We start from the raw sequence: 13,006 nt of genomic DNA on the forward strand, positions 1-13,006 counted from the left end.
TAAGAGAAATGGTGAAGGCATTTCAAGGGGAGCTACTAGCCCTCCTTTTTTATCTTGTTTGAATTTGCAGGGGTTCTTCTCAGTGCCAGTTGATACGCTCAGCAAAGGTTTGGCGGGGTGGGGGAAGCAATCTAGCACTTTCAAGTTATTGAATGACAAAGTCTAGAAGGAAGTAGAAGGTCTCCTCAGATGGAGGTGCTGCTAGAACATGGAGAGAGGGGAGGATGCTGTTAGGTCACAGCTGTGGAAAGAGATCACAGAAGAACATTTTACGTCAAAGAATTAAAAAAAAGTGTTAAAGCATCCAGCTGGAAGATGCTCTCACAGGCCAAAGAGAGCAAAATATGATAATGAATTGATTATAAAAATATAAAAATAAAAATGCATGAATTCATGAAGAGAGAGAGAGAGAGAGAACTAATTTGCTTCAGTTGAAGATGACTATTACACCAACTCCTTACTTTGAAAAATAGGAATTAAAGGTAAAGAATCCAGCATTTACTTTGACTTCCTAGAAGGAACTCTAGGTGATTCTCAGTTGATGAGACAAAACCCACCTTTACAGGATAACACCAGCTAATGAAAGGGGAAGGAATAATAGAATTAGAAAATTACTATATCTCGGTTCTTAATGAAATACTGATTCTCATTGCAAACTGAAACCATTACTTAAAAAAGTTGTTGGGCTAAAAGATGTTTGCAGAATGACAACGTATAATCTTGCTGATTATTTGGCAATGGCAAAGGGAAAATTAAACCTTTGTAATGGTGATCAACATCACAACCAGTTGATCAAAGTAGTACTACCCAAAGTGGGATAGCTCAACATTTCACTCTTGCGATATGATGCAATATAAAGTATACGGCATCATACTATTAACCTTTTAGACCTAACCCCTGATTTACAGTAATAGATAAAGGCAAGAAAAATAATGACTCCCAGGAAAACAATCAGAGAAATACAGAATGTAGATTCTATAGGGGAAATGATCTGATCTCTAAAACACTCAGCATCATAAAAATAAGTGTGTGTAGAGGCAGCAAGGGGACCGACTCTTCTAGTTTAAAGGAGAACTGGGGAAACCCAGCAAACAGATGTGAAGCCTGACTCTAGATTACATCCTGGTTCAACCACGAATCTCTAAAAGATATTTTGAGGTTAAAGGGGTGAATTTCAACATTCATTCGTTATTAGCTGATTGTGTAGAATCGTTGTTAATTCTTGGGTGCGTGATTGTTGTGTGGGCATACAGGAAAATGTATGATTGGTATTGGGTTATCCATTGTCCTGTTTTAACTTTCTGTTTCCGTGGAAAAATTTATAACCAGAAGTTACAGAAAAAAGAGAGTGGGGGAGAAATGGCGGGAGAGAATGCGAGGGGGATGAAAGCAGTGCCAGCATCGTTGTCTCTGATGTGTCTGGGAAGTGGCGTAGGTGCTTTTTGTCCTCTTGTTGAGAAATGAGAACCTGCAATTGAAAAGAACATGAGCATTATTATCATCCTGATGATATAGACTTGCATCCTTCTTTCAGGGGATCTTCATCTGGTTTTCATGTGATAGTAAATATGAAGCAGCAATGTGTGTCTGGACCTCCTCACCTTGTTTTTATTGATTCATGCATAAAATCTGTCTAGTTTGTAGCTGTGTCTACACAATGCTAGAAAAAAAATTCAAGTTCTGAAACCACTAAAACAAGTTAGTACTCTACACACTTACAACCTAATTCTAAACCCAGTTGGCATAATCCAGAGGCTTAACAAGTATAAATTCAGTCTATAAAGAGAAGAATGTTACAGACACATTAAAACTGAAGAAACACAATATAGAGACAAGCTAAGGGCCCGCTGACAGATGAATGGATCAAGAAGATGTGGTGTATATGTACATGCATACATGTATCTGTATATAAACACAATGAAATATTATTCAGCCTTAAAAAAGAAGGAAACCTTGCCCTTCATGACAACGTGATGAAACTTGGGGGCATTATGCTAAAGAAATAAATCAGACAGACTTGTCCACTTATATATGGAATCTAAACAAAAGAGTCAACTCATAGAAACAGAGTAGGAAAGTGGTTGCCGGGGTGACATGTGGGGAGGAAGGAAGAGAGGTTGGTAAAAAGATACAAACTCACTTATGAGGTGAATAAATTATGAAGATCTAATGTGCAGCAGGCTCCCTATAGCTAATAGTATTGTATATCATATACTTGAAATTTGTTAAGAGAATAGATCTTAAGCAGTTTCACCAAAAAAAAAAAAAGTAATTATGTGAGGTCATTGGTATGTTAATTAACTAGACTGAAGTAATCATTTCACAATGTACATGTATATCAAATCATCACATTGTACACTTTAAATATATTACAATTTCATGTGTTGGTTACACCTGAGAAGCCTCTTTAATGGTGCAGATTTATGTAATATTTATTTATTTTTGGCAGGAGTGAATAAATGCTATATTTCAGTACAGACAGTAGTTTAGACTAAATGAATCCTTTGGTTTCTTTTGGACATTTAATTTTTGGCTTATTGAACACGCATAGAAAAAATGTTTTGTGCTGTTGGAAGGGCTGACTTTTAGGGGGTGATTTAATTGGAAATGTAAATATCTTCAATATGCCAATAACCCCCCCCCCGTTGAAGGATCTTTTCTGCCATCTAGAGACTGATGATGGGAAATGCAGATAATATTCAGAACGACCTTGAAAACATTTTTTGTATCAAGGATCAGCTAATAAATATTTTAGACTTTGTCACAATTATTTTTAGAAGCCATTGTAATGCAATAAAAATTGTGAAAAATAATAATAATAAAAAAAGAAGAAGCCATTGTAATGCAAAAGTTGCCACTGACAGATTTAAAAGAAAGGCGCAGTTCTCTTCCAGTAAAACTTTGTGGACACTGAAGTTTGAATTTCATATTATTTTTACATTTCACGAATATTTTTTTTTAATTTTTTCCAGCCACTCAAAAATATAAAAGCAAAACACAACAAAAAAGGTGAAAACCGTGGTTAGCTCATAAGCTGTACCAAAACAGGTGGTAAACAAGGCTTGCAATCTATGGTGTAGATAATAATAGTCCTAATGGGGTAAGAACATACTGTATTTATTGTTCACTTGAATTGTCGCAAACAAAATTATAATTATTATTTATTACATGTAATAATAATCACATTACATATAATTATAATTGCATTTTGTTGATGATCCATTTAAACAGCTTAAAAGGTCCATTACTATAAACTCATAGAGGTAAGTCACTAAAAGTTAAGTTGCTTATTAGGATATAGACAGTTTGAGCTAAACAATGAAATATAAATATAAATATATAAACATAAACATAAATACACTGCCCTGCTGTAGATTCCCATCCTCCCTCCATTCACTTGGTGATAGCAAGGCATTGCATTTTAGTCCTAGAAAGCTTGGAAATTGACATATCTAAAACAATAGCTTTTTCATAAAGCATGATTCCAGTCCATTGTTATTAACCCCAAATTCTGAGTTGGAGGAAAACAAACTGGAAAGTGGCAAAAAAAAAAAAAATCCTCACCTTGCATGGGCATTTGTCAAAAATTTCATAACCACAGAAACTCCAGCACATATACCCAGCTTCGGATGTGGCCGTTCTTGAAACAATCCAAGCCATTTTTTTTCTCTCAAAAGCTTTCAAACACATTCTCTGGTCAGAATTATCTTTATTTTTAGAAAACCTGAATTGATTTGTTTATCATAATTCATATTTGTTGATGATTATTTGGAAAAATATAATGAAGGATAAGGAAAACCACCTTTTAAAAATGTAATCCTAATTTCCAGAAATAAATACTGTTTACTTCTGGGTCTATATTCTTCCAGAATTTTTCATAGGCATATATGTGCCTTTTTAAAACAAACTTTGAATCATAATGCACATACTATTTTGTAAGTGTTGGTCAAGCAAAATAAAACTTCAAAACAAATCCACATAACTGTATGTAAGATTGGGAATGTACCAGTCAACATAGTTTGCTTAATAGAATAGAGTCATACAACAACTGCTATTCTGGAAGGTGTCACTAACTAAAAATGGTGAACTAAACAAAATTTTTCTTTGCTAATACAGTGTGTAATCTCTTCCAAAGGTTTTGTATTTTCAAGGGAATTGCTATAGACAGCAAACACCTCATATTTTGAAAGACATGAAGCAAGATTAAAGGTGATGGGCTCATGTTCAGATTTCTCCAATTATACCTGTGCTTATCTTCACCTGTTTTCCTACCTGTAGGGCTGGCCACATTATGAAGCTCTGAGTCTTGGACAATTTGTGTCATGCAGGTTTTCTGCATTAAAAGTGCAGAAGGTGTACTGGGTAGGGATGGAAGGGCAGTTGGACCTGATTTATTCTGCATTGTCATGAATGGCAGACATGTTTGAATGCATAAACTTCTACTTATCAGTGGCATGAATTAAAAGCCCATTGTAACAGTTTGGCAGCTCACCACTAACTACGTTTCCTTGTGAAGGTGATACCAAAAGTAATTTTGAGTTGAACTTGTCTAAAAACAATCCTGACAAGAAGTGGATTCTTTGTTTGTTAATCTTGAGTTATATCAATAAAACAGGTAAAAGTTCTGTTGTAGGCCAGAGTGGAAGATGTGACAGAAGACTAAAATGCCAATTGTTTTCTTAAGTATGATGGAGACACATGGAACACATACATTTATTTTTTGACCTTATTAATGGACATTTTGTGTATGATACACATTGGGATGAGTAGGTCATTCTTTAAATTGTCTCTTCTGATTTTCAACTGGCTTTCATTCCAACTCTTGAAGTTTCTCAAGAACATTTGCAGGAGTTACTGTAGGCTTTGGACTTGTTTGCCCAAATTCGATTTCTTCATTTGCTGCCGTCTTCACTTTAAGATGTGCAATTCAAACATGAGAGGGCGGGAAGGAATGAGAGAGATTTTTGGACCATTCTCTGTGAAAGTAGGATTCTTTGTAAAATAAATATACAACAGTTTGCCCTACATTACCCTTTTAGGTCCTATTTCAATAATACTACTGATAAGAAAACGCATTATGTTTAGTGAAGGAAAAGCTTATTTCAGTGTTAAAACAATATAAAAAAGAAAAAGCAAAGCCTAAACTCCAACATCACTAATTAACTACTCTATGAAAAATGTTAAGAAACAAACATTAAGAGTACAATCTCTCATTTATTATATTTACACTCTCTTAATGCTAGTCATAAAAATATCAATAATATATAGGGAATAATAAAGGCTTCAATGCTGTATGTCTTTTTCTTCTGATTTGGGGAAGCCAGTGGGTCCTTTAGAAAAATGGAGCAATGAAATCAGTTTTACTATCACATCTGCTGCAGTTTGCTTTGTAAGTTGTTGTATTATCCAGGTTATTTAAAAGAATGTGTTTTTGTACCCCAGCCCCAGATTGCTATGTTACGCCTGTCCTGAGTTGGAGTAATGTAAGGTTTAGTTACAAAAACAGCACAGAAAGACTAAATTGTTGTTCATGCAGACCAGTTGGCAAGAATTTCATCTGAAAGCAGTCCAGGGGCACCTGGGTGGCTCAGTCTGTTAAGTGTCTGCCTTTGGCTCAGGTCATGATTCCAGGGTTCTGGGATTGAGCCCCACATCAGGCTCTCTGCTCAGTGGGGAGTCTGCTTCTCCCTCTCTCTCAAATAAATAATAAAATAAATAAATAAATAAATAAATAAATAAATAAATAAATAAAATCTTTTAAAAAAAAGTAAAAGCAGTCCAGTGTGTGTGTGTGGGGGGGGGGTGGATAAATGTAAAGCAGGCCATTTTCATGGTAAGGAATGTAAATTCACCCAAAGAAGTTAACACGTTTTCTTTACCTTTTTGTTAAAAGATGGCACTGGAAGGTATCTATGGAATTATAGTTGGTGGGTGATAAAATGATAAACAAACTTTGGGTTTCCTTTTGAAAAGATTCTTAGTGATGAAGTGCCTTGTTCTAATGTCTCAAGCAGAGTTCACTTGTGCTTAACTGAAAGGTGAAAAATAGAAGCCAAGAGAGAAATTGACTTTCTTTCTTTTTTTTTAAATTTTTTTATTATATTATGTTAGTCGCCATACAGTACATCCCTGGTTTCTGATGCAAAGTTCGATGATTCATTAGTTGCGTATAACACCCAGTGCACCATGCAATACGTGCCCTCCTTACTACCCATCACCAGTCTGAGAAATTGACTTTCCACAAATAGGTACAAAATCAATAGAACATAAATACTTGAACCCCTGGGTCCAAATGGGCAATTTACCATAACCTTATGGTCACTTAGGATAAGTGGGTGTGTTGTGGACCCAGGATCCCTGAGAAACAGGGTGCCCTACACAGCCATGACACCCGGCCTTGTGTACGAATCAGCTTCTGCTTCTGACTAGGGTAGAAGCCTTGGCACAGGATGTCTATCTAACCTAGGGACTTAAAACTTCCCAGCCTCACTTTCCAGAATTTCAGCCTTGATTAAATGTTGTGGACCGAATTTCTCACCTTTTGCTTATTGAGAGCACCTGAGAAGATTAAGCTATTCTGCCCCTTGTGCTGTTTCCTTCACTGGAAATGCCCTACTTCCTCATCCCATTCTCTCCTACTCTTTTCTCAAAACATAGCACATGCTGCTCCTTCTGGAAACTTCCATGTTCCTTCTGGAACGAGAATGATCTTCTGGGCAATTACTCTATGCAAACTTACTTCCTTGCACTTGCTGCACTGGACCATAATGACCATCTAGGAATGTGTCTCCCTACTAGGTTTGGGTTTGGGTGGCCTGGGTACTCTCAGGCTCTAACACTACGGATCACACTGCTTTCAGGAAATCCCTGTTCAATCTGTTTTCTGCTCTGTCTCCGCAACGCTTGCATTTCATCTCCTTGTGCACCAAATAAAGTAAAACTTGTTTAGGCTTTTCCTGAACTCTAAGCCACAGATGAGGCCACTGGCTAGGAGATGTATGGGAAATTATTTCCCAGAGAGGTAACTGTCAGTTTCAACATACCCACGGCAGTCCCACTGCTCTTCTCTGTGGTACCTGTACCCAGTCAGTGAATGTCAAGTTCAGCCAGAAACTAAGGAAACTACAGTACATGTGGCTCCTTACTTGTGGTGTTGGCAAATATTTACTTTTTGCTTGAGAAAAAAATGATGGCTTTATATTTATTTATTTAGAAAATTCAAAAATAGCTTTATCCTTGATAGTTAAAGTTAACATGGTTAATGTAGAAAGTAGCTTTCACTTTTGAAGAAACTAGAGATTTCTGTTCATACTCAGTGTGTCTTGGGGACTCAGTTTATCTCTTGTTTTTGAGAGACTTTGGTTTATATTTCTTACTTTCTCTGGACTTTGTCTTCAAAATGGGAGAGCCATGGTGAATATTGATGAGATGATGTGTACAAGGGTCTGCCCATGCCTGGCAATCAGAAGGCGATTAAGAAATGTTAATTCTACTTTTCTCTGTAGTTTTGTATGTAGAAGGCATATACAGTATGATTTATTTTTCTCAGTTTTAATGGAAAATATTTGATGTATATCACTGTATAAGTTTAAGGCATACAGCATGGTGGTATGATATATACATATATATATAATTTATTTATTTTTATTTTTTATTATGTTATGTTAGTCACAATACAGTACTGTTTTATATATATTATGAAGTGATTACCACAATAGGTTCAGCAAATGTCTATCTTCTCATGCAGATAAAATAAACAGAAAAGACAGGAGAAAAGAAAAAAAATTGTTCTCTTTGTGATGAGAGCTCTTAGGATTTACTCTCTTAACAACTTTGCTATGCATCACATGACAGGGTTAGCTGTGGTCATCAGGTTGTGCCTTACATCTCTAGGACTTATTTATCTCATAACTGGAAGATTGTATCTTTTGACCACCTTCCCCCAGTTCCTCTCCCTCACCTCCCCACATCTGGTAAACACAAGTCTGATCTTTTTCTCTATGAATTTGGATTTTTGTTGGTTAGTTAGTTTTAGATTCCATATGTAAGTGAGATCATACAGCATTTTTCTTTGTCTGACATTTCATTTAGCATAATGCCCTCAAGGTCTATTTGTGTTGTCGAAAATGATAGGATTAAAAAAGAAGAAAATGATAGGATTTCCTAGTTTTTATGGCTGAATAATATTCCATTGTATATATATCCTACAACTTATCCTTTCATCAATTGATGGACACTTAGGTGGTTTCCATGTCTTGGCTTTTGTAAATAATGCTGCTGTGAACATAAGGGTACAGATATCTTTCCCAGTTAGTGTTTCCAGTACCTTTGGATATATTCTCAGAAGTAGATTTTCTGGATCATCCTCCATACTGTTTTCCATAACAGCTTCACCAATTCACAATTCAGCAACACACAAGCTTCCCTTTTTTCCACATCCATGCGAGTATTTGTTATCTCTTATCTTTTTTGATGATGGTCATTCTAACAAGTGTAACATGATATCTCATTGTGATTTTAATTTGCATTTCCCTATAGTGATGTTGAACATCTTTTCATGAGCCTGTTGACTTTTCATATATCTTTTTTAGAGAAATGTCTATTCAGGTTCTTTGCCCATTTTTAAATTGGGCTATTTGCTTTTTGGCTATTGAGTTGTAGGAGTTCCTTATATATTTTGGATATTAACCCCTTATCAGATATATGGTTTGCAACTATTTTTTCACACTCCATAAGTTGTCTTTTCACACTGTTGATGATATATTTTGCTGTGCAGAAGTTTATTTATTTTTTATTTTGTTCCTTGTGCTTTAGGTGTCGNTCTTTGCCCATTTTTAAATTGGGCTATTTGCTTTTTGGCTATTGAGTTGTAGGAGTTCCTTATATATTTTGGATATTAACCCCTTATCAGATATATGGTTTGCAACTATTTTTTCACACTCCATAAGTTGTCTTTTCACACTGTTGATGATATATTTTGCTGTGCAGAAGTTTATTTATTTTTTATTTTGTTCCTTGTGCTTTAGGTGTCANAGTGGGAGAGGAAGAAGCAGGCTCGTAGCATAGGAGCCTGATGTGGGGCTCGATCCCATAACGCCGGGATCACGCCCTGAGCCGGAGGCAGACGCTTAACCGCTGTGCCACCCAGGCGCCCCTTGAGTTAACTTTTGGAGTGGTGCAAGATGGGCATCTAGTTTCATTCTTTTACATATGAATATGCAGTTTTCTCAGCACCATTTATTGAAGATACTGTCTTTTCTCCACTGAATATCCCTGGTTCCCTTTTCAAATATTGGTTGACTCTCTATGCTTGGATTTATTTCAAGGCTCTCAATTCTGTTCCATTGGTCTGTTTGTCCATTTTTATGCCATTACCATACTGTTTTGATGATTATAGATTTATACTATAGCTTAAAATCAGGAAGTATGGTGCCTCCTGCTTTTTCTTCTTTCTCAGTATTTCTTTGGCTATTTGGGGGTTTTTGTGGTTCCCTATACATTTTAGGAGTGTTTTATCTACTTCTGTAAAAAATTCCATTAGAATCTTGATTGGGAGGGGGGGCACCTGGGTGGCTCAGTTGGTTAAGCATTTGCCTTTGGCTCAGGTCATGATCCTGGGATGGAGTCCAGCATCAGGCTCCCTGCTCAGCGGGGAGTTTGTTTCTCCCTCTGCCTGCAGCTCCGCCTGCTTGTGCTCTCTCTCCCGCCCTACCTCTCTCTGTCAAATAAATAAATAAAATCTTTAAAGAAACAAAAAAAAGAATCTTCATAGGGACTGCATTGAATCATAGATGGCTTTCAGTAGTATTGACATTTTAACAATATTAATTCTTCCAACCCATTAATATGGGATATCTTTCCACTTATTTGTATCTGTTTGGATATCTTTCATCAATGTCTTATAACTTTCAACCAAGAGATCTTACACATCCTTAGTTAAATTTGTTCCTAGTATTTTATTGTTTTTTGATGCTGTCATAAATGGGATCAATTTCTTTTTTTTTCCAGAAAATTAGTTGTTAGTGTATAGAAACATTACTGGTTTTTGTGTTAATTCTTGTCCTGCAACTTTACTGAATTCATTATTTGTATTTGACAGTCTTTTCATTGAGCCTTTCAGATTTCTCTATACTAAATCAGTCTTTAGGATTTTCTATGTATTCTCTCTCTTTCTCTATCTCTCTCTCTCTATAAACACACGTATAATTATGTATAAATATGAAATTATATATATATAATTTATATAATTTTACTATATAATATAGTATATCGAGACAATTTTATTTCTTCCTTACCAATTTTGATGTTTTATTTCTTTTTCTTGCCTGATTTCTGTAGCTAGGACTTCCATTACTATGTCAAATAGGTGTGGTAAGAGTGGGTACCTTGTCTTGTTTCTGATCTAAGAGGAAAAGCTTTCAAACTTTCAGATGTGAGCTTGTCACATATGACCTATATTATGTTGAAATATGTTCCCTCCATGCCTAATTTGTTAAGAGTTTTTATCATGAATGGATGTTTAATTTTGTCAAATGCTTTTTCTGTGTCTATTAAGATGATCATGTGATTATTTTCTTTCATTCTATTAATGTGATGTATCAAGAATCATGAAAAATGAGTTAAATAAGACACCACCAAAGGAAACTAATGAAACTCCAATAACTGACTACAATGAAATGGAGATCTATGAACTGTCAATAAATAATTCAGAATAATCCCCTTATGGAAGTTTAGTGAACAAGAAAATACAGACAGACAACTAAACGAAGTTAGGAAAACAATGCATGAACAAAACAAGTTCAGCAAGGAAATAGCAATCATCAAACAGACAAATAGAAATCCTAGAGTTGATAAACACAATAATTGAACTGAAGAATTCAATAAAGAATTTCAGCAGTAAGCTCAACCATGCAGAAGAAAGAATCAGCAACTTGGAGGACAGGACACTGGAAATTACCCAGTCAGAAGAACAAAAAGAAAAAATAATGAAAGAAATGAAGAAAGCCTACAGAAATTATGGAATACAATAAAGAAACAATATTCAGATTATGAGAATTCCAGGAGGAAAATAGGGGGTAAAAGGGGCAGAAATATATTTCAAGCTAGAATGGCTGAAAACTTTCCAAACTTGGAGAAATAGACATCTGGGTCCATGAGACTCAAAGGACCCCAACTAGGTTGAATCTGAATAGGATTAAATTGAGACAGATTATAATTAAATTGTCAAAGTCAAAGACAGAGAAAGAATTTTAAGAGCAGCAAGAGAAAAGAAAGAAGTTACATAAAACTATGGGAAGATATCTCAACAGAAACTTTTCAGGTCAGGAGAGAATGGGATGACATATTCAAAGTACTGAAAGAAAGTAACTGTCAACCAAGAATTTTATACCTAGTAAAGCAATCCTTAGGAGATGCAAGAGAGATACAAACTTTCCTGAATAAACCAAAGCTGAGGAAGTTCATCATCACCAGACCAACATTATAAGAAAGGTTATAGGGAGTTCCTTGAGTAGAAGTATAAGAACACTAATTAACATCATAAAAACACTAAAAGGGAGCATAAACCTTGCTGGTAATGGTAAACATATGGTCATAGTTCTATAGTATAGGATTATGGTTCATAACTCATTATATCTCTAGTTTAAAAGTTAAAAAAAAAGTAGTAGTAAAAGTAACCATAATTATAATATTCTGTTATTAGTTACACAATATGAAAAACATGCAAATTGTAACAGCAATAACCTAAAGTGTGAGGGGGAATAGAAGTAAAAGTGTAAAACTTACAAATGCTATTGAAGTTAAATTGTTATCAGTTTAAAATAGATCATAAGTTTAAGATATTTTATGTAAGCCTCATGTTAACCACAAGGGAAAATTCTGTAGTAATTACACAAAAGAACATAATAAAGACGTCAAAGCATACTGATATTAAATGACATCAACACACATATACACACACACACACACAAGACAGCAGAATAAGAAATAAGGAACAATGATTCTATAAAATAACCAGAAAACAATTAACAAAATGGCAATAGTAAGTCTTCACCTATCAGTTAACTATTTTAAACATAAACAGATTAAATATGTTAATGGAAAGACACAGAATGGCTAAATACATTAAAAACAAGATCCAACGATGTGCTACCTACAGAACACTCACTTTAGCCTTAAGGACACACTGAGTGTGAAGGGCTGGAAAAAGACATTTCAACCAAAATTTGTAAAAAATGGTTCCTAGCACATAATAAGAACTGAAAAGAGGTTTTATTAAATAAACTTAATAAGTTGTCTCACAATAGGGATTCAAGCCTTTTATCAGAACTTTAATAACATTGTATAGCTATAATCTTTTATATATTTTATTTGTAAACTGAGCTCAAACAACAATTTTGGTTTTAGGCAATATAATCATAGGTGCTTGCTGCATGACTTAGAAATAGCTTTTATTTTTGGTATGTGACTTTGTACAAGACACTTTGTTTACTGCTTTGCACTTCTTATTTAATTTTGATAATAATCCTAGGAAGGAGGTACTTTTATTTTTATGCACATTTTTTCAAAGACAAAACTGAAACTTACAGAGGTTGAATCACACATCAGGACCACAGGTTTATTAAGGGACAGAGCTAGGATTTTAACCTGATTCTGTCTGACTCTGAAGCTTCTGCCCTATTTGCTCTATTGAGCCTCACTACCTTCATAAAATAGTAATGTTTCCACTGCCTTCCGAGAATATTGATGAAGAACCCTTTACAATACCAGGCTTCAAAATGACTTTTGGGTGACCCAGTCTTTGCACTTTCTTACCGTCTCAGGGGTCTGCAGTTTGAGCCCATATGTGGGACATCAATAGCCATAGCATCATGAGGCATCCCATTGGTTTGGATCTAATGGAGGTGGACTGAGCTAGTCCTCCTGGACACATAACATTTACATCTGGGCATGGTGGTGTTAGAGGATTTGCCTAGCAACTCAAGGGCAGAAGCCACATCTAATTTAT

The 13,006-nt window shown here is 35.3% G+C and overlaps 1 protein-coding gene across 1 annotated transcript in view; it reads left to right on the forward strand.

Moving 5' to 3' along the window:
* PIEZO2 (piezo type mechanosensitive ion channel component 2) overlaps positions 1 to 13,006 on the forward strand; it is a 351,612-nt gene that overhangs the window by 97,028 nt on the left and 241,578 nt on the right. The window lies entirely within an intron of this gene.

This window comes from Ailuropoda melanoleuca, chromosome 14 (assembly GCF_002007445.2).
Source record: "Ailuropoda melanoleuca isolate Jingjing chromosome 14, ASM200744v2, whole genome shotgun sequence".
NCBI classification, from domain to species: Eukaryota; Metazoa; Chordata; class Mammalia; order Carnivora; family Ursidae; genus Ailuropoda; species Ailuropoda melanoleuca.